Source organism: Coptis chinensis, chromosome 2, assembly GCF_015680905.1.
Source record: "Coptis chinensis isolate HL-2020 chromosome 2, ASM1568090v1, whole genome shotgun sequence".
NCBI classification, from domain to species: Eukaryota; Viridiplantae; Streptophyta; class Magnoliopsida; order Ranunculales; family Ranunculaceae; genus Coptis; species Coptis chinensis.
In genome coordinates, this window is record NC_141457.1 from 10,687,122 (window position 1) to 10,708,666 (window position 21,545).

Below are 21,545 nucleotides of genomic sequence, written 5' to 3' on the forward strand. Positions count from 1 at the left end.
CATACTGGCATCCACAAAATAAACAACTACTTCAAAATAAACTGTCTACAAATTTTCACATAGGCCACACATTTGAAAATGCTAGGGTGTGGATATTAATTGAGATAGTACAAAATATTTAACTATGCTAGGCCACGTACGTGAACCATTTGAAAATTCAACTGTGCTAGGGTGTGGATAGTACAAAATATTGGCATATATCCTGATATTTATTGAGATTTCAGCCATCGATAGAATAATATCACGATATGTAATAGATACTTTCTAAGTGTAAAACTGTAAATATCTTCAATATATCACGATATTATAGGGATAAATCGATATTTTCTAAATGTTGTGATATCTCATCATCCTTTATCAACAAAAACAATTTCTCAATATAACTTCCTTAAATCCGCTCTAGACAAGCTAGAAACATTAACTGATTCCTCTGACCCTTCTTCCTTTCTCAGCTTCTCTCGTTCCCGATGCCGAATTCATTCTCCAACCTTTAATTCTCGCAATTGATACCGCTTCTCTCAAGATCATCGAGCCCACACTCGATTGTTTCTTCAAATTATTCTCTCTTGGTTTGATCTGCAGTGAAATTAAATTTAATGGTTCTTCGGTTAAGTTTAGATTCATTGTCTGCTGAACTTGTTGATGAAATGATGAAGGCTCCTTTGAGGTCTTATGACCCTCTTCTCATTCAAGAACCTGCTATTTGCAGATAATCAAAGTTTGGGGGGTTGCTTAATTTTGGAATATGTTTAGAAACAACAGGGGAGTGGGGTGTTTTTTTTCTTGATATATTGTTAATAGATTGAATGAAGCAATTATGCATTTTGGGGAGAGCACCAAGGATATCATCAATGGGCAGTTTGGTTATGGAATGTAAGTTTTTTATTACATATTTTTTTATGAAGGATTGTTTTCATACGACGAAGTGGAATCAAATGTCGTTTACAAAGACTGCGAAACCTTGAGCCTGCTTTGCTTAAGGTTCGTTTGCCTTCTGTTTTAATTAGAGTTGAATGTTTGAATCAGATTATTAAATAACTTATAAAATCATAAGTTCTAAAGGTATACGTTATAAATCTTTGGGACATGAATTGGGTTGTTTGTATTTGGGGTTTTAAGAATCAAGATGAAAGAAAAGTGGGATATTTATGGATATTTAGTGATATTTGGTGATATATCCACGATATCTGCAGATGGCCCAATGTTAAATATCTCCACATAGGAGGATATATCCAGGATACATATCCATAATTTAGAGATCGATATATAGTCATATCCTGATATTTTGTACTATGCGTAGAACCCTTAAAACAGATTTAGTAATATATAGTTGTACGCATAGTACAAAATATCCCAATATATCGCGATATTTGGAGATATGTATCTACATTTCAGAGAAAGATAAATAAATATCACGATATGTTCAGAGATATATACAATTGCAAATATCGACAATATTTTGACAATATTTGTGATATTTGTGATATTTTGGGATATTTTGTGATATTTGGAGATATTTGGCGATATTTTGTATATATAACAATTTTATTTAATATTTACTATTATATTTCAAATAAATATAAATAATGTATCATTATATATCAAGAAATATCCACAATATCCATTATATTTGTCGATATTTTGGATATATCCACGATATTTGCATGTGAAACAATGTCAAATATCCCAAAAAAAAAGGATATATTCACGATGCATATCCAGAAATTGAATATCGATAAATACCCATATCTTGATATTTTGTACTATGATTGTACGTAGATTCAAGTTCAGTGCAGCTCGAGATACTTAAGAAGCCTGTAATGGAATAAGGAAAGATAAAACAACTTTAGCACACAGAAAACATTACACAAATATCCATACTGTGGTGATAGATCAAGAAATAAGGGTGGATTCGAGCTAAACAAGCCGAGCTTTACAATGCTCAAGCTCGGCTCGCTAATTACACGAGCTTTAAATTGAGCTCGAGCTCGGCTCATATAGTTAAACGAGTGAGCTCGAGCCGAGCCCAAGCCGAGCTCCGAGCCCCGAGCCCTCGGTTATTTTACACTATAAATATGCTATTTGAACTAAACGAGCCGAGCTTCATCAAGCTCATTTGTTACACGAGCTTTTATTTGAGCTCGAGCTCGGTTCATATAGTAAACGAGCCAAGCCCAAACCGAGCTCCGAGCCCTTGGCTCAAATTCCACCCTTATCAGGAAATTGCTTTATGTCCCAGACAATATATCTTTTTATATGATTAATAAAATGTTACAGAGGAATGTGAGAAGAAGTAAAATATTAAGGTATGAACCGTATGTGAACTTTGTAAAAACTATATATATTGAAGGATAAGTAAATACTAGATAGCATATAATAAGGGGTCGGTTGGAGCTTGAACCCAGTCGACAATTTACATGTGATCAAGAATGATTAAGATTAGATCTCATGTGGGACTTTTCATGGATTAGGAACAGGATAAGAAGTTCACTTGAGTTTGCTTGGGTTTGAATAATATTTGTCTAATAAACAGTTTATGTTTGTTGGGATGGAAATGAAAGTTGGCTTCATGAACGTGTATATTTTTTTTCCCTTTTCTGTAAACTACTTAATAGATATATTATGTTATAAACTTCGGGGATTTCGTTCTAGTAGTCGTACGGTTTTTGTCCCTAGGCCCCTTAAGTGAGTGATGATGCAGAACATCAACCTTAATAGATTTCCACGACTTGCACATTGTGAGACAATGGTGCAGCAGTGGTAATGTGAGACATTCTTGCACATTTCCACGACTTCGTGGAACATGTCTCACTCATTAACAAATGATCTATTGATTACAGTCAATATAACCTGCGGCCGATGGTGCAGCAGTGGCAATGTGAGACATTCTTGCACATTTCCACGACTTTCGTGGAACATGTCTCACTCATTAACAAATGATCTATTTATTACAGTCAATATACGCTGCAATGTGGATAAAGACCCGCTCTTGAAAAAATGTTTTCTCTTTTTTTCAATTGTAAGAGCACCTATAGTGCGAACCAATATGCCATTACCACTTAGAGAAACTAGACAGAGTTACGATAATGTATTATAAATAGTACCTTTGCTCTTCTTCTCCATGCCTTTGCCATTGCTCATTCCCGTGGACCTATAATTGGGGAAGGGAACATGTCCAGATTCAATATGCTTTAAATCCTCTATAAGAATCTCGTATTGCCGCTTCACTTCTTCTGCAGATTTTCCATCAACTGCCTTGGCTACATCATGCCAGCGATCAGGGGTGTCCTTGTCATGTAATGCTAGAGCTTTTTCAAACATTTTGTTTTGCTTCGCTGTCCAAGTTGAACTAGAACTGCGCATAGAGCTGGATGCCATCACTTTATTTCAGGTTTGAATGCAGGTTCACTTCCTAGTTATGGCGAGAAATGCGATAAAATTGAACAGTTGCTACGAAAAATAATGGAACCTATGAATGTCGATAACAGGGAAAATGGTTAAAGGCCTGGAGTGCAAAGAAATGAGCACCGCAAATCTTCAAAATGGAACAAAGGGAAGACGACGAGCTGCTTTAGCTTAAACAGAAGAAAGCACGTCAAGGGATGATATGAGTAGGAGACTAGCAACCATGCATGCTTCTTATAAACAGGAGAGAGTGGTGGGGTGGAGCCAGTTGGCGAATAAATTTTTCCAAAAGGGTAGAATAAGGCGTGAAGCAAGACAAGGAACAACAAGTGGTGGGGGTGGGGGATCAGTATCCAAGCAGGGGTTCTTTATTCATTCAATTTATTAGAATTAACACTTTTGGTCCTTTTCATTCCTACTTTATAATACCATTAACAATTCAGATGTCCCGAGTTAGTGGCAACTAGTGAAATTATATCCTCAAATCCTGAATATCTCATAGAAACTTATGGGTAAGACATGCAAACCCCTCTTCCTTCCACAATCATTTGAAGAATATAAATGTCATCTTTCAAAGGGAATTTCTTTCCTCGTTGTTTTGTTGATTGTTAATCACATAAACATTAGCGTAATGTATCTATCATAGAAGGACCATCGGGTCAAACTCCAAACCTCTGATATGTCAGAGAGTTATAGTTTCAATACTTACAAGAGCAACAATCCAAGAAACTCTAGCTGTCTGGACAACTTTATAGAAGCAGAGTAATTTGTTCTGTTGCTGAATCACCAGAGTTAACAGGTGTTGCCAATGTAGTAGGACTTTGTGGCGGTTCGAAGACGGGTGGTGTGTTTTCAGCAAAGACCAATGGAAATCAAGCCAAAAACCCCTTACGCGGATAGACCAGTGCATGTGGGAACAATCTCATGGTGTAGCTGTTAGCAGTCTTTTTTCAACAAGGGCTACTATGTCATGTGAATTGAGAAGACTGCGAGCTTCAGTAAATTCAACAGTCAGGATCAGCACACAGAATAGTTTGTTATTTTGGTTTATGATTATGTTGTAATTCTGTTTTAACTTTAGTTAGTTAGTTACAACATTGATTACGTGTTCTATAAGTAATCATTAGTATAAAAACTTAACTTAAGGGATTGCATACTTAATCATTGTACACAACATTTATTAACTTAAATAACAAGATTACATTCCATTATGTGAGAATCATTCTCTCATCTTAGTATCAGAGCCAAACACCTTTATTTTAAATGAAGATCAAAATTTGAGGTAGATCTTCATTTTTTTCAAAATCATCAAAATCAAAATTCTAGGGTTCTTCAAATGGCTAGAACAATCAAATAAGCATTCCTTCACAATCGATCAATTGATCGAAATCAACAACACAATAACCCAAATCAAATTACCGCTGATGCTCAAATTACCGCTGATGCTCAGATTCATTCCAACTCAAATTACTACTGATGTTAAGATTCCAACTCAATCTTTTGATCGAAGTTTCAATCCAGTTTCTTAGATTTCAAGGCATCAATCCTCAAAATTCAACTATGTTTCAAGATCTTATTAGTGGTTTCACTACTCAAAGTCAACAATGAAATGGTTACTTCAATCAATCACAAGGAATTAATGGAGTAAATGGGTTTATAACTCAAAATCCAAATCTTAATACATCTACACTTGGTATTCAGAGTTTATGCTACAAATACTCATATCAATGGCAGTGCCAGCCCTGAGGACAGTCCACACAGGTGGCTGGACTGTCCAGATCCAACTATCATTATATGTCTAATCCCACTAAAAGCCTGCCTGTTTTAATTCCACTCAATATATTTCACCATTTTGAGTTTTAGGCCCAAAAAAGATCCCTCACCGTACCCACGCCAAGTTCAATAAATCAGACCAATAAGTAGAGCACTTCCTTCTCAACTCTTTGCTACATGTCTACATGACTATACGTAATAAGTCAGACCAATAACCAATTTGACACAAGGCCCAAATATCACTGATATATCTCGTTTTTTGGGTACACCAGATGGAAATATTCGATATATCTCCACCGAATATTGAATCTTGTTTTGCTGATATATATCGCAATTTCCAATATATCGATATATATCGACCGATATATATGATATATCCGATATAAATTGTTGACTTTGACCGATTTTTATTAATATATCAACGATATTTGTGATATAATCGAAGATATTTTCTGATATATTGACATACAAAACAAAATTTTGATTGGTCAACAAAAAAATGGATATCTCCGATATTTCCGATATATCTCGTTTTTTGGGGTACACGATATATTGTCCGAATTCGATATGTTGGTCCTTTATTTGACAAGCCATTTAGTTGTGATTATTTTTACAATTGCTTTTATTTATAGGGTTGAAGAGGATGGAATAGTGGTGTGGGTTTTGTTGTTTATCTTAAATTCTTTTGGTGGGAGGAATGGTTTGATGGATGATATGGAAACAACTCGATCTCTCTACTATTTTCTAGTCTCTCTTACTCTTTTGTTCCTAAGTTTTAATGGTGGAAACACTAGTTCTTATCTTAAACTTGTTGAAATCTTAAACACATTCAATAGAGAAATATGGAATGAAATTGGTTTTGATGATTATATTACTCACAAAGTTATACTCATTTGAACTTGTCAAATGAGTATGACTTGTGTTTGTGGGATTAAATCAATATGAGATAAGTAGAGAAAACTTGTATATAAGAGAGGATGAAAAACTTGTATTGAAAGAACTAAGAACTTGTATTGAAAGATTAAGAACTTGTATTGAAAACACTAAAACTTCAAGAACATAAAAATGGAAAACAAGTAAATAACAAATTAAATTAAAACATTTAATCTACTCTTAATGACTAAAGATTAGCTCTAGGGTAATGTTCTTTCTCTATAACTTTGGTTTATATGGGACACCAATTACATTTATGCCCTTCATTCTAGAAACAACCTTGTGGGTTTTTGACTTAAGCCCATACAATAGAATTCTTGAATTTGGCTTTAAGTCCCTAAGTCCTTGGCTTTTAGCTTTGAGTCCTTGAGTCTTTGACTTTGATAGTTGACTTTGACTTTTGACTTTCCGACATTTTTGCTCCTAAGTTGGAATCTTCCCAAGCAGCGTAAATAACAATCATTTTCGCGCTAAAATGCACATATTAGGAATATGCATCTTAAATGGCTTGTATCCTACAAACAGTAGCAAAAACTATTAGTTATCTGTTCATTAAGCATAATAAGGGCATAATTGAAGTATTGTAAAGGTAATAAAACGCACATTTGGGAGCTGATCAACTACCCCCAAATAATATTTTGCTTGTCTTCAAACAAAGATGAGAGAGAAAAAACTAAGATCACAAATGTGTGATTTATTATACTAGTCTCATTTCGCGGAGTGCGATTGCATTGACCATATGCAATAAGGCTTCAAAACAACTAGGACTTCCCTAGTGGACAAGCTTAAGCCTCGTGAGAGTTTTCCAGAGAAGGTACTCACATACTTTCTCCATTTAGTCAAAGGGTATCGTTTATTTATTGATTCTCAGAGGTTTATACATCTCAGTAGTGGGGAAATAAAGAAAAGCTCCTTTGAACTCAGAATAATATATATACTGTAGTTTAATTATCTAAAGATAAACATTCAAAACATGAGCGGTGAAATGCAAAAGCAGAGTCGTTTCTGAAACTTTTGGAGAGCGTCCTTAAGTTGGGTTCTCACAGGGGTGTGTTGCAATCACAACTCTTTGATAGATTCACTCGAATGACGTCCAAGGAAACCGAGGTCGATTGATCATAATATCCACTTACTATCACACCATCCTATTCCTAGTTGAGCTAGAGGTCTTTTATTAGGAATTATGTAGCAAAGGTAGTGGTTTAGAAATAAAGGAAAAGGAGAACAAACTCTAATAATTTGAGAAATTGGGTCTTCAGGATATTTGTAACTAGAGAAGAACCTCGTTTTTTTCTTTGCTTCTGAAATTGTGATTCATTCTTTAGCCCTTTGGCTTTGTGACCCCATATGATTTTTAATTTTAAGAGTTCTAACTTTGCTTTTGTTTCGTTTGAATTCGACTCCTTTCGATTTTGAACTTTTAGGAGATTTCAATTTTTAAATCTTTTAAATCTTTTTCTTTCTTTTGAAGCTTCTAACTATTATGTTTTTGTACAAGGCCTTCTCTTCTCTTTTTATATATCATCTAATTCTCAACTTGTCAGCTGGGTATGCTTTTTATTGTGTGTGTAGTAATGGTTCAAGGATTGAGGGCGAAGAAATAAAAAGGCTTTTTAGATATTGGTGAAGGCTCAAGGGGGAACTAGAGGAAAAATTATCTTTTTGGGTTTTTAACGTTTATTTGGCTATATCGATCCAAAAAGGGCCTAAATTCTCTTCTAGGATATGACGTGGTGATCAAGCAATTGGACGTGTTATCTTTCTATCTAGACATCCTTGTGTCATCACTCAATAATCATTCAGATGAGGCTTTTAGCTAGATTCTCACAGAATATGGAATTTAACTGTTCTAACCTTGGCCTTGAAAACTCACTGCTATATACAATCAAATGTTGATGCATGCCATTCATGAAAAGGTGCAGAAACTATTGTATGTATATTAGTTTGAGTTCGAAGAATGAATCTTTATTGCTATAATGAGACTTCTAAACCTTTTATTCATCATTGAAAAAGGAAAACAAGACTTTTAGTACTAAACAGAAAAATATTTTTGGTCTTTTCGAAATATTTTAAGAAAGAAAGAAAGAAAGAAATATACTATATCTATCTAATATAAGAATACTATATAATAAATGCATAGTTTTTGCAAAATATTACTATACCACCCCCAAACAGAAATATGCTTTGTCCTCAAAGTATAAAAAAAATGAAATAGATTACCATAGGAACATGAGCAAAAACGGCAGTAACCTGTACTCTGTTTTTCGTTATGAAAATATACCACCCCTAAACAAGTTTGGAGCATGGGTTGATAGATATAAAACGAGAAATACATGGTTTATCCAAAAGGAAAAAAACGTAATTATTCTAACATGAAATTTTTGGCTTTTTTGAATTTTATTTGTAAAAACATGCATAGTGTAGAAAATAAGAAAATTTGGGCATGATGTATTTGCAATTCCTTCTGCTCATATACCACAAATCCTTATACATTCCACAAAACACAGATAAACATAACAGATAATACTAAGAAAAACTAGAAGTCCAGAAAGTAAAGACATGTACTACAACGAAAACAAATTACATATAACTATGCGGACACTAGGGAGTTGCCTAGTCAGATTTCGTGCGGGATAACTAACGACGTCGAGATGAACTCGAGCTACTCCTGTCTCTTCCCTCTCGTCAGGCTCTCTCAAGCATAGAAGCTTGTGGAACTAACTCATCTCGCAGCTCCTGAAGCATCTGGAGAGTCCTGGCCTGAAAGGTGCACTACTTGTGCTGAATCGTATTCAACTGTTGATGTAGCTGACGCTGACCCTCATGCATGAATCTCAAAGCATCCAAGGGACGCGTGAATTGAGATAGAGCTCATGGAGCAAAGTTGTCCACTGGAGGTGGAGGTGGAGCTACATCATTGTCGAGACCGTGCTCGGTCTCTTGTACAGCCTCTGGGGGCCAGTCATGCTAAACACAATGAAAGTAGATAGGAATGAATGTGGCAGACTTTACTACCACAAAGTCACTCAGAACTGTTGCTCCCCAACTAAGCATGAGCTTAGTTACAAGGGTAAGAAGGGGAGTAGTACTCCGTCTAAACTGAACCCATTGTTCCGGGTCTGTAAAATCCAAAGAATGTGAAGGATCGACTTACTAATATCCAAAGGTTTCGTCGTCCCTACAAGGTTGTGCTCAATCTACGTTGCCACTACCAACTGGTTCTTCCTTAAAGAAGTCTGCCTCGCGCAGGTGGAACCATTGACGTACTCGCCCTATATCTAACACAGTCGCATGCATCAAGTTGAAGACTGTGCCATGAAACAACTGACTCTCGGGTACCTCGTGTCGCGCTTCGATACCCAAAACCAACCCAACTACCTGCCTAGTCAACATATGCGAGCGACCCCCAAATGAAACAGTAACCAAGCCTTTGTTATCGCTAGCTAAGCCGCAATAGAAAGCTTGAACAAGAGAAAGGGAGTAATGGGTGGTGGGTGGTGGGTTATAGCAAGAGTGGCCTCCAACCTTTTCTAAGGATCTGCCCCTTGAAGAAAACATCAAAAACCCCCGAATCAAATAGATTTGAAAAATCCATTTCGGGTACAATTTTTCATTTGGCAGCCATGGGAGGGTGTTTTGGTTAAATTGAAAATGGATTTGAGGTGGGGTGAAGGTGTGCTAGTAGCAGTAGGAACTGTTTTGGATTTTGAGAAGAGGGAGGCGCGGCGTGGGTAGGGTAGGCGTGGGCGCGTGTTGGGGTTGGTTTTGCGAGCGAGGTTTTTGAGTGGAGAAGATGGTATGTTAGGCGGTCGCGAGGCTGGAATTTTTGGCCCAAGCCCATATGAAATGTTGAAATACCGAAAAGGTCCAGTTCTGTCTCGTAATGCATAAAATGCAAATTCCCGCTTCGTTACCGGTCCAATTCAGACAAACAAACTGTCTAAACGATTAGCACAAAAAATCATATCCAACGGTATATCACATGCTTTGATCCAAGGTTGTATGACATACAAGATGATAGATGAACGCCTTGAAGCGTGAAGATGACATAAGCTGTATACATAGATGAGCTATAAAAAGACTAGAGTATGCCAACTTGAAAACAAAGCACACGAATAGCGGAATGAATAAAAAAGAGTGTTACGAGAGCACAGGGAACAGATGGTGGAAAGAATATACAACTTGAAATTAAAGACTAATTAAGTTTTTTGGATTATATATTTGAAAAACTGTAAAAATGTGGGTAATTTTTAGTCAGATCCTCAAGACTCGAGTCAATCCCAACCAAATGGTTTGATTACTCTATGAAGCTGAGCTCTGTGTTTTGGTGTAAGACACATGTAGACTGTAAATACTGATCCTTCGTTTATCGGCTGAAGCCCAGGGCAGTCTGGTGTTTGACATCTCAAGCACTAGTTCTCCTTGACTGCACGTCGTCTGCGTGCGCAGTAACTTTTTCCTGCACCAGGTGTGATGGTGTGAATTCTCTTCTAGATATCATGTTTTATATCAATCGAAAGAGATGCAAAAACTTCATAATTAGAGGGTACACGTCTCCATTGAGCCTTGCTCGGTGGAGAAGAACTGTCTTTAGACATTTTGAAAGGTTTGCAAAATGGGGAGAAAAGAAGTTTTTGAAATTTTTAGCAACTAGAAAAGTTGTAGAGTTTTTAAGAAAAGAGGGGGAAATTTTTATACAAAATAAGTCTTTTAACGTCAGATTCTCGAGACAATAATAGAGAGGTGCATGATAGAATTAAACAAATCATGGTTTCACTTTGGGTTACACCATTTGTTTAATTCTAGAATTCGACGAATCGTCAAGGTTTTTTTTTTGGTTCTTGTTTTTCTTAAAAGATATTGAAGGAACCGTTATGGTTGCATGTAATGGTTTACAAACCGTGAAAACTCATGACCAGCGGAATAAGGGTGTTCACGATTTTGATTAGGAATCATACCTTTGAACAGCTGTGATATTTCTGAGAATCCAAGCTCTATGAATCAGGAACCTCTTGATCTTCTGTTATATTCTTATCTTTGGAATGGACGTTGTGTGGGCAATGATCTACCAGCCCCTTCTTTTTCTCTTGGCTGAATTTTAAGGCTAAATGTTCTTGAGTAATCACTTAGTATTTGGCCAGGAAAGAAGGGTTTCTTTATATATGCTACAACAGGGACTATGAGGAGATATTAGGGTTAGGTCTCCTGATGGGCTTGGGCTTCCCATGTTCACCCAGAACACACAACCCAATTCCGTTAACAAATGGCTTATTCCACTAAAGGCCATTGTTGCACTGCCGCCCTAATCCCAAATTACATGTATTATGTTTATGGGCTCCATATTATATGCTTCTTGATCTCCCCGTGTTAAGATATCAAATGCCCATTGATTAAGTCAAGTTACTGACAACTACATTAATCAACTTCTTATGTCCTTGAGTAGTACCACTTAACCTCATTGTCATGTCGGATTAAATCCACCTGCAGGGTTTACATGACAATCCTTATGAGCTCCTCAAGGGGACATCATCAATCCGACTTCCTGCGGGTCACGGATTCCTTCTATAATCAACATCACACCTTACATACAATGTCATTACCCAATCCATCGAGTTTGCTGATTCACAAATGAATCTTACTCATTGATGATTTAAAGCAATGTACAATGCACGTAAGTGCCCGTTATTATATCCAGATTAAGAGGACAATCATCCATAATAACAGGGGTGTTTGTTTTCTTATATAGTAAGTATAAAGAGAAACAACCTCACTTGGTCCTGTTCAATACACACAAAGTGTACTAGTGTAATCCTATAGTCAAGATAGACTAATACCAGATTATACTACAACCATACCAATGGTTTGTCCAAATCTATCTAGGTTATGAACGTTTACTTATACTTTATAAGGCACTGATGATATGATCTTCTGTGTGTCATCACACACCATATCATCTATAACATAAAGTATTAGACACACGTATATAACTAATAACATATATAATATGTATAACATTTGCCCATATGATTCTCATTAAAAATATGAAGAATTAGAGTTAATACAAAAGTAATGCTTTTAGTATATAACCCTATCAAAGCATTGCCTTTTAATATACTACTAACAGATATCTCTAACAAGATAGAGGGTTTTTGCAAGAAGATAAAATCATACGTTTATCCAGTATCATTCTGGTTACTCTGGGACATAGGATTTTAAATTTTTATATCCTTAAATTTTTGAAAACTATCTAGAGATATATGCAAAAGATTTGTACAAAAGCAGTGATAAAAACATAGCATAACAGATTGTCTTAGGCAACTTTCATGTCGGTTCGATTAAACCCAATCTAGACAGAGAGAGCTTCAGTTATACGAGTTGGGGGATTTACTGTACAAGACTTAAGATGTTTCGTACGAATATCATAGTGATATGGGCAACCCTTAGTAACACATAACTGATCCTCAAACCACCTTTAGAAGACTGGAGATTACGTACTTATAAGGGTTGGTCTATGTGTAATCCATTGCCCGTGTTTTAGAAAATCATATAACTATTATTGTAACGAGAATCATCTATTATGATAACGGGGAAAACCAAGAACTTTTATGAAAGGTGAGAGAAGGGTTTTCTTTTTGGCTTTTTGGGTTTTGGTTCCTAAATTACTTAAAACAATAATAGAAAAAAAGAAAAAAAACTACTAAAAAAAATCACTATGAGGATAGTGATCCTCCCAATAGAAGAAAAGATTTTTGAATTTAGGTGACTCTAATTGCAAACCATCCCAAGGTTTGGCCTCCCTAGATCTTCCACCTCTTGTTTTCCAAGTAGGCAAATCTAGTGAAGAGGAGTAGCTCTATTTCTAGATAATCTAGTCTCTCCTCTCTTACTCTCTAGTTTGCCCTCGTTAAAGCCATTCTAACCAGATTGTAAGATGAAACTCAAAACAACTAGAAATCACCCACAGAGGGAAAAAGTTTTCGAAATAAAATGGCTCAAGTTGCCAACTATTCCATGGTTTGGCATGCCTATGGAAGACGAGACATGCTAAACAACCATGAGAGAAAACCGTAAGACACCTTCACTCAATCCCTATCGCCCTCTGCTTTGTTTCACATCTTTTCTTTATAGAGGAAAGACTACTCATCGTCAAAGGTGAAATTGAATGAAAGAACTTATGTAAAACAGAAAACTGGGAAATAACAGAAACTAGGAAATGAAAAGTAAATGACAAGAAAAGAAAGCTATTTTAAAAAGAGTGTCAAATAAAGAAAAAGAAAATTGTATACTTGCTCCATAGGGGTACACTACTCAAACTATGAGTAAAAGTGCTAACAAAGAATATGCAAGTATACGTGGACTCAAGGCTCTGACACTTACAACCACACACTCCAAGTGGAGTGGTCTAATTACCTTTTCTGATGTACTCCATAGAAACAGATGTAAGGGAATGAAAGGATTGGAAGTACATCATGGAACATAGGATTTAGGTGCTTGTAGCTTTTAAGGCTGAGTTCGCTTGTTTAGGATTAGAAACTGCTTGTCCTAGGAACATACCTTTCTGGGCTTTCTCTTGGGTTAAGTGGCTTAGAGATTGTTGTATGGACACCAAGATTTAAGATTGCTAATGCATCAAGGATAGCATCATCTTGGATGTTTTGTCTAATGGGACATTAGTAGGTTGGGCAACTGGTACTAAGTCTTTTTGGTTGTTAATTGGTAGATTTTGGTAGTTCTGGTTAAAGTTGGATGGAACCATTGCTCTATTCTGATTATTATAGGTACCTTGTTCTTGTCTGAACTGATTAAATGTATTTGTAGTTTGACATGATTTGTGAACCCTGGAGGTGGTTAGTTTAGTGGATTAGTATTCCATTGAAAATTTGGGTGTTGCCTCCATGCTGCATTTGGTATATTGAAAGCACAAACTTCTTCTGGTTGAAGTGATGTTATGTTGTTGAGCAAGGGACAATGGGTAGATACGTGATTTAGATCTAGACAGAAAGTGCATGGTGCTATATCGATGTTCTTGACTGGTTGGGGAGTATGGTCTTTTTGTTTGGTTGCAAGGGCATCTATCTTTCTTGTGAGGGTTTCGATTAGTGTTTTCATATTTGGATAGGATTTTACCTTAAAGATACCATTCCTTTTAAAAGTATTGGGGCTGGGATGTTCTGGAATTGTTTGTGTCGCCCCAATGAGTACTCTTTTGTACTTGGTCTTCTAGAAAGGTTAGAGCTTCTGTAGCACCTTTATTTGAAAATTTTCCATTACTCATGATATCCAGTGACTTTGTGTTCATGGAGAAAACCCTCAAAAAAACATTGGACAAGAGTGGATTTTTCGAGTTTATGGTGAGGACATGAATGGAGCAGGTCAGAAAATCTATTCCATGCTTCTGAGAATGTCTCACTTAGACTCTGTCTGAAGAACTGTATCTTGCTTACTATCTCCTCTATTTTCTTCGGTGGAAAATACTTTTTCATGAAGGAGAACACTCCTTTTCTCATGTATCGAAAGAATCTGGCTTCTGCAATAGAAGCCATGTGTAACTCTTTCTAGCTAGAGTGAAGGGAAACACTTTTAGTTTAACTTGAATATCAGAAACGCCCAGATGATTGAATGTACTGCATACCTCGTGTATCCGGCATAGGTGTTCGTATGGTAACTCGTGTTTTAGACTGTGAAAGACGGGTAAAAGATTGAACATGTTCGGTGTGTAGAAACTAGAAAAAGGCTCTTCAGCTTAAACTACCTCATCCGCCATCCTAGTAGTTGGGGATGAGAAATAGGACTATGTCGAGATCGACGTGTTCTCCTACGTAGGTAAGTTTTAAACGGGCTAAGCTATGTATAGCTTGAGCGTAATCTCATGCACAATTGCGAGACTATTTTAGAATCTACTTATATATGCACACAAATGTATTGGATGCTCAAACAGTAAAATTCGTTTGTAGCTATGAAGTTTTTGAAAAGTTTGCATGTAATGTCTATAGATTAGAAACTATGCCCTGTTTGAATTTAACAGTGGGCACGAAACTGGGTTTTGGGAAATACACTCGTCGAGGGAGAAGATCGCTACTTCACCAGATGGTGTGCCACTAAGAATCTCACCCATGGTATTTATGAGGGAGGGGAGTGAGGAAGGTAGGTGGTCTATTGGAATCTGGTAGGTTTCTACTTTCTTTGTTCGTGTGATAAACATAAAATTGAATAGTTTTACTAATGAATAAAGCGATGAAACTCTAAACGCAAGTAAAACTAAAACTGAACTATACTCGTGATTATCAAAGATTTCTACTCTCGATACTATTGAAGTAGAGTTGGAATAGAAGATTCGTTCCATTCCTAGTTCTTCAGCATTCAATGTCTTCTATAATTATCAGTTTATCTAAAGTCTAACGAGAGTAATGGTGGGATTATACTACGATGCAAATTCAAATAACAAGATACTAACTATAATGATTCAACTATGAAATGCTACGGAATACTAAGGTTTGAATCTAGATAAAGAATTAGGGGGGGATTGAATCCACCTTAACTCAACTTAATCAACTAACAAAGATTCGTCGTGATACAAATTTCAATGCTTCGCATGTCAAAATGGTAATTCTAATCCCTAATTAAACATGACATCTCTACCAATTAATAACTAGCATGTCAAGCAACCAAACTCATTCTCATGGTGAACTAATTACTTTCTAGAATTGAATAGATTATCACGACGATTTCTAAGTTAACAAAGATCAAGCTTTATCAAGGCTTCTTCAACCCCTTCTAATGGAGGTTTAACCTAGAATCATTATGCTACCATTTCCATATAAAATTGAATTACACATAATACAAAGATTCTAACTTTATTAAATTCAACTAAACAATAATTGAAATCTAAATTAACAACTAAGAAATCATTAAATAACAAGAATTGAAATTAGATCTAAGCAATTTTAAATAACAAAATCGAAATTATCAAGAACTAACTATTTTATTTATCTAATGAATGATAAACAATGATTCCAATAACTAATCTAAAACAATGAATGAAACTAATTAATTAACTAATTCAAAAACTTAAAACTAGATTTAGATTATTCTCTAATGGCTACTTTCTATTCTAAGCTAATTGATTCCTCAGAGCTAAGTCTTGTGTGTGGAAATGGAGGAGAACAGATCCACATTTTCGTGCATGGGCTGAGGATCCATGTTTTTGGTCGGAAAATCGAGCCCAAAGCCCAATTTCTTCAGTCCATAGGACCCTTTTCAGCTGGCTTTGACTTCAACAAACTTTTCATCCACTTTTGCTCCTCTGATTGGGTCAAAGTTTGGATCATTGGAAAGCTCGCTCCGAGCTGGTCGTTTTTACATAAGGTACGCCCAGTTCCGAGGCCTGAGTCCAAAGATACGATCTTCAGAAGTTCTGCTAACTTTTGTGTGATGTTTCTGCTCGTCTTGGCCTTTAATCCCAGAACTTCTTAGCAACCAACTCTTGCTCCTTTATATCGCCAAAGTGGCACATTTCTGCACATAATTGAGTTTAAGGCCTAAAATACATAAAAACACGTAATTAGCATTAACTCTTATTTATTACTCGCATAATTGGTCTAAAAGTATTATTGTTAAGGGGGTTAAAACTACAGTTTTAGGCTCTTATCAGACCACCCCCAAACAGCATTTTGCTTGTCTTCAAGAAAATATGAGAAATTAGCATAAGTGACCAAAAATGGAGTTCTAGCTAATCTCGTCTCTTATGAAACCACCCCCAAACAGCATTTTGCTTGTCTTCAAGAAAATATGAGAAATTAGCATAAGTGACCAAAAATGGAGTTCTAGCTAATCTCGTTTCGCCGAGTGCAATTGCATTGACCATATGCAACAAGGCCTTAAACCACTCGGAATTCCCTAGTGGACGAGTTATAGCCTCATGAGAGTTTTCCAGTAAAGGTACTCACAAACTTCATCTATACTACAACGATTTAGAAATAAAACTATTGTTTCCTTATCTATTTCTCAATTATATATACATCTCACTAGCAATGAATACAGAATAATCAAGTTGAAACCTAAGCTAATATATGCATAATAATCTATCATCTACGAATAAACATATATACAATGAGTAATACTATGAGATGTACTAGTAGGTCCGTTTATGAAAACTCGGAATAACGTCCTTAAGTAGGTCCTCACATAAATGTCAAGACAAAAACCACTCTGATTTTTCTGCTCAAGTTTTTATTTACTCCGATTGTGCAGTGGGCACACTTTACCTTACAATCTCAATGACACACAAGGAAGCCGGAGTCGATCAAACACATCTGCCACTTACTATCACACTAACCTATTCCTAATTGAGCTAGAGGTCTTTATTAGGTGTTGCGGGGATTAGGAGATGATTTAAGAAGGAAGGAAATAGATATTCAAAAAGGACAAGTCTGAGATAATTGAGGCTTCATATTATGCAACAAGAGAAACCATTGTTCTTTACTTTTGCTTCTACACTTTGTTTCCATCGTTAGCCATATATATTTTTTTCTTTTTCTTTGGCTTTTGACTCCTTGATTCTATTTTTGGAGTTCTATCTCTTTATTTTTATTTTTTTTTTATTTGGATGGAAACTTACTTTTCTCATCTGAAGCGACTAACGAATTCTTGATTTCAAAGGTTCTTCTCTTTTCTATTCTTCATCTCTATTCTCAGACTTATTCAACGAATTAGGTAGGTTGATTTTATATATATATATATATATATATATATATATATATATATATATATATATATATATATTGTTTTGTTTTGTAATAGGATAAAGGATTTGCGGTTTATGAAAGGCTAAAGAAAGGCTAAGAGGGGCGACTAGCGGAAAATAATTCGTAGGTTTGAATTCCTTGCTATATCGATCCAAAGAGGGCCTAAATTCTCGCTTAGGATATGGTATAGTGATCAAGCAAGTGGACATGTGATTTTTCTATCCAGATTTTACTTCTCCCTTGTGTCATTTCTCAAATGTTTCACTCATATAAGGCTTTAAACTATATTCTCACAGGATTTGTAGAATAAGTACTCTAGCCTAGATTTCAGAAACTTACTACCAAAACAATCATATATACTCATGTAATATATTTATAGATAGATGCAAAGATTATTACCTATATATTAAACTAAGTTTCTAAAATTATTCTAATGCAAAAACTACGTGAGATTTCTAGATTATTAAGAGCATAGAGAAAGAAAACAATACCAGTATTCCTAAGTGTATATCATAACTTTTTATTTATATTTTTAAAATTTTCAAATTTTTACTAGAAAACAAGTGCATATTATACATATATTTATCCTAACAGATGCCTTAATTACACGTGTTTTTATGCCCACCCCCAAACAAGAAGCATGCTTTGTCCTCAAAGTATTTAATTAAAAAGGGTAGAAAAATACCATGGAAACGCGTGAAATTTTGGAACATCTGCAAAACAAGGTTATAACATACTAATATAGCAAATAAAACTGGCGTAACTCTATTAGAGTTCCACCCGTTATGGGGTTAATAAGAAATAAATTGCTTGGGACATAAGCAGACATTAACTGAAACTAAAAACTTACCTTATCTCCCGCTTAATCGTCTTCCTCATCCTCTCTTTCTATAAAGAATTGAGGTTCCTTCGCGTCCTGCCATGCCATGATAATTTGCCAGGCTTCACGCCATTTATCATCTATAATCGCTAACCATTAGCGGTTCCCAGCTTACTTGTATGATCACCTCGCAAAACCACACACCATAGGTGTCACTTTGGATCTAGATTATCAAAAGACTGCTCTGGTATGATACGAGGGGATGTTATTGCAAAACTATCCTCTGGAACAGCTGCAAACGATCCTGGAACAACCCACAAAAAATTGGAATTTTTCGTGCCCACGGGAGTCAGGGCGCGGGGTGCGCTCAACTGAAGCCTTGTATGGGAGCGGATCGCACTCTGGAGAATTTGGACTTACAGTGTTTTGGGTGTGGGTTGCGCTCAACCTATGCCTGGGTAGGGCGCGGGTCGTGCTCATGTGAATTTGGACTTACAGTGTTTTGGGCGCGGGTCGCGCTCCATTGAAGCCTTGGTCGCTCGAATTTCTTGAGTTCTTGAAGTGAGAAGGAAATAAGAAGGAAAACGTGGGAGTGAAAGGTGAGAGATGAAAGTGGAATGTAGTGTGGGTTGTGAGTGTAGAATGAAAGAAGTTTATATAAGTTGTGAGCTTCCAAAACGAATTGGCAAGTTAACAAAAAGTTTTAAGGCAATTGTCGGAAACAAAATATTTTCGAAACCGGAAACGGAAACAACCCATATTCCTTAATCCAAAACAAACCTAATATCTTTTAGGTTGAATTTAGGGTAGTAACTGCCTAACTCATTGAGATTTCATCCTACCACACATCTAATCATAGGCATGCCAATATCGGCAATATTCCCAACAATCATCGCAAAATTACATAATAAATTGTGGATCATATAAAAACCATGCTAAAAGAAATAATACTACCCCTAAACAATTCGGGAAGGTGGGATTATCACAAGAATCAACACAGAATTTGAAAAATACCACATTATATTACAATCGAAATTCAAATACAATTAACAACCAAATACAAATTTAACTACTGAATTCGAAATTAACATCCGAACTAATAAAAACAATAAAAACAACATCAAAACACAAAATTTCCTAAACAACTAGCCACGAGATGAAGATGGTTGAGCAATCAAGGATGGAAATACCAACACCCCACCCCCAAACAAATTTTATAAAACAGAGTTTAGAAAAATTGTTTTAAATGTGGGTCTTTTAAAGTCAGATTCCCGAGACTTCCTAAATTACTATTTTTATGGTTTTAATATTTTTTTACTTTTTATGAATACGGATTAATATAAGGAAAAACAAAAAGCAATAAGGACATAATTCACACCATAGAGGAACATGACTCAAAAACCGAGAAAACATGCAAGAGTGGAAAACGTGAATTATGTTAACCCTGGACTTAGGATCCGGTACTTACAGCCACACACTCCATAGGGAGGGCCCGATTACCTTAATGGTGCACTTACCAATTTATGGTCGTGAAATGTAGCACACCAAAGAATAAAATGAGTCTTTTATAGTTAGATACTCAAGACTTTATCTAACACATGTATATAATGAACATGTAGTTTACCATATATCAATAACCTAAAGAGTTGTGGGTTTTTCCATAAATGAATAACTTGGAATGCACCCCAAACAGAATCAAGCACCAAGATTTTCGACGACGCAACTTAGTGAAATGAAAGCGAAGTCTGATAGATCTAGAACGTAATCGAGCATGCACCTTCTTTTTCCTCCAATGAAGAGGTGTCCAAGTGAATGAGTGTGAAAAAATGGATGGTTGTGGAAGATATGGTGGATATGGATGAATTTTAGGAGTAAGGAATTGAAAAAATGAGAATGTGGGTTTAGCATAAAACTCATTTGTGGCATGGGTTGGTATTATCACACAACTGAAAATGAAGGTGTCAGGTGGCTCTTTAGGTAGTATTTTCTTAACAGGAGAGTTTAGAAAATCATGAAGAACAGGAGAAATAAGAGGATCCAGTGCAAACTCTAAGTTCCTTTGAAAGGGTGGAAGGAGGGGAATCGAGGCGGTTAGTACGCAAGGTAGTTCTTGGTAGGGTGAATCATCACCTGCTCTAAGAAACTCGTTGAGTTCCTCATCCAGCTTGGTCATATCCACATTACTATGGTATTCCTCTGTATCCTTGAGAAAGTCATCAATCTCGTTCTCATCCATAAGATGGGTATCGGCTAGTGTAGGGACGAAAACGTCAGAGTCTGAACTTCTAAAGGAAAGAAATTTGGGTATCGGATTATTAGAAAACGTGTTGTCGAAATAATCTCGGGCGAAGCTCTCGATCATGCTAACCTCTCCATTGACAGTCGTATCTGGGTACTGTTGAATCGTCTTAAAAACATTTACCTCAACAGAAAGATGGCCAAAGGATAAAGACATCGAACCATCGCGGCAGTTTATCAGCGTGTTGGCAGTAGCCAAGAAGGGACGCCCTAAAATGATAGGAACATAGTCGTTAGCGACTTCTGTGTCGAGGATAACGAAGTTGGCTGGGTAGTAAAAATTTTGAACTTTAACTAGCACATTTTCAACCACACCCTTAGGATACTTAATAGAACGATCTACTAATTGCAACGTTATTTTCGTTGGTTGCATCTCTTGTAGACCGATTTTTTTATATAAATAATAAGGGAGTAAGTTAACACTCGCCCCCAGGTCTAATAAAGCAGTTGTCATGTGATTATCCCCCAAGGTGCATTGTACAGTAGGACGACTAGGGTCCTTGTACTTAACGATTCCATTATTTTCAGATAGAGTTGGGAACTGTTCAGTTAAAAAGGCGTCTTTAGGAATA

The 21,545-nt window shown here is 36.1% G+C and overlaps 1 long non-coding RNA gene and 1 pseudogene across 2 annotated transcripts; one reads left to right on the forward strand and one right to left on the reverse strand.

Moving 5' to 3' along the window:
* Positions 1-285: 285 nt before the first annotated feature.
* On the reverse strand, positions 286-3,378 carry LOC147514845 (protein RADIALIS-like 3; annotated as a pseudogene). The gene is made up of 2 exons (XR_015209699.1): positions 3,105-3,378; positions 286-1,815 (listed from the first exon to the last, which is right to left on the reverse strand). The product of XR_015209699.1 is annotated as a protein RADIALIS-like 3 (transcript).
* Positions 843-4,624, forward strand: LOC147514846 (uncharacterized). The gene is made up of 3 exons (XR_015209700.1): positions 843-981; positions 3,240-3,391; positions 3,489-4,624. It is a non-coding gene; the product is annotated as an uncharacterized LOC147514846 (long non-coding RNA).
* The last annotated feature ends 16,921 nt before the right edge of the window (positions 4,625-21,545 follow it).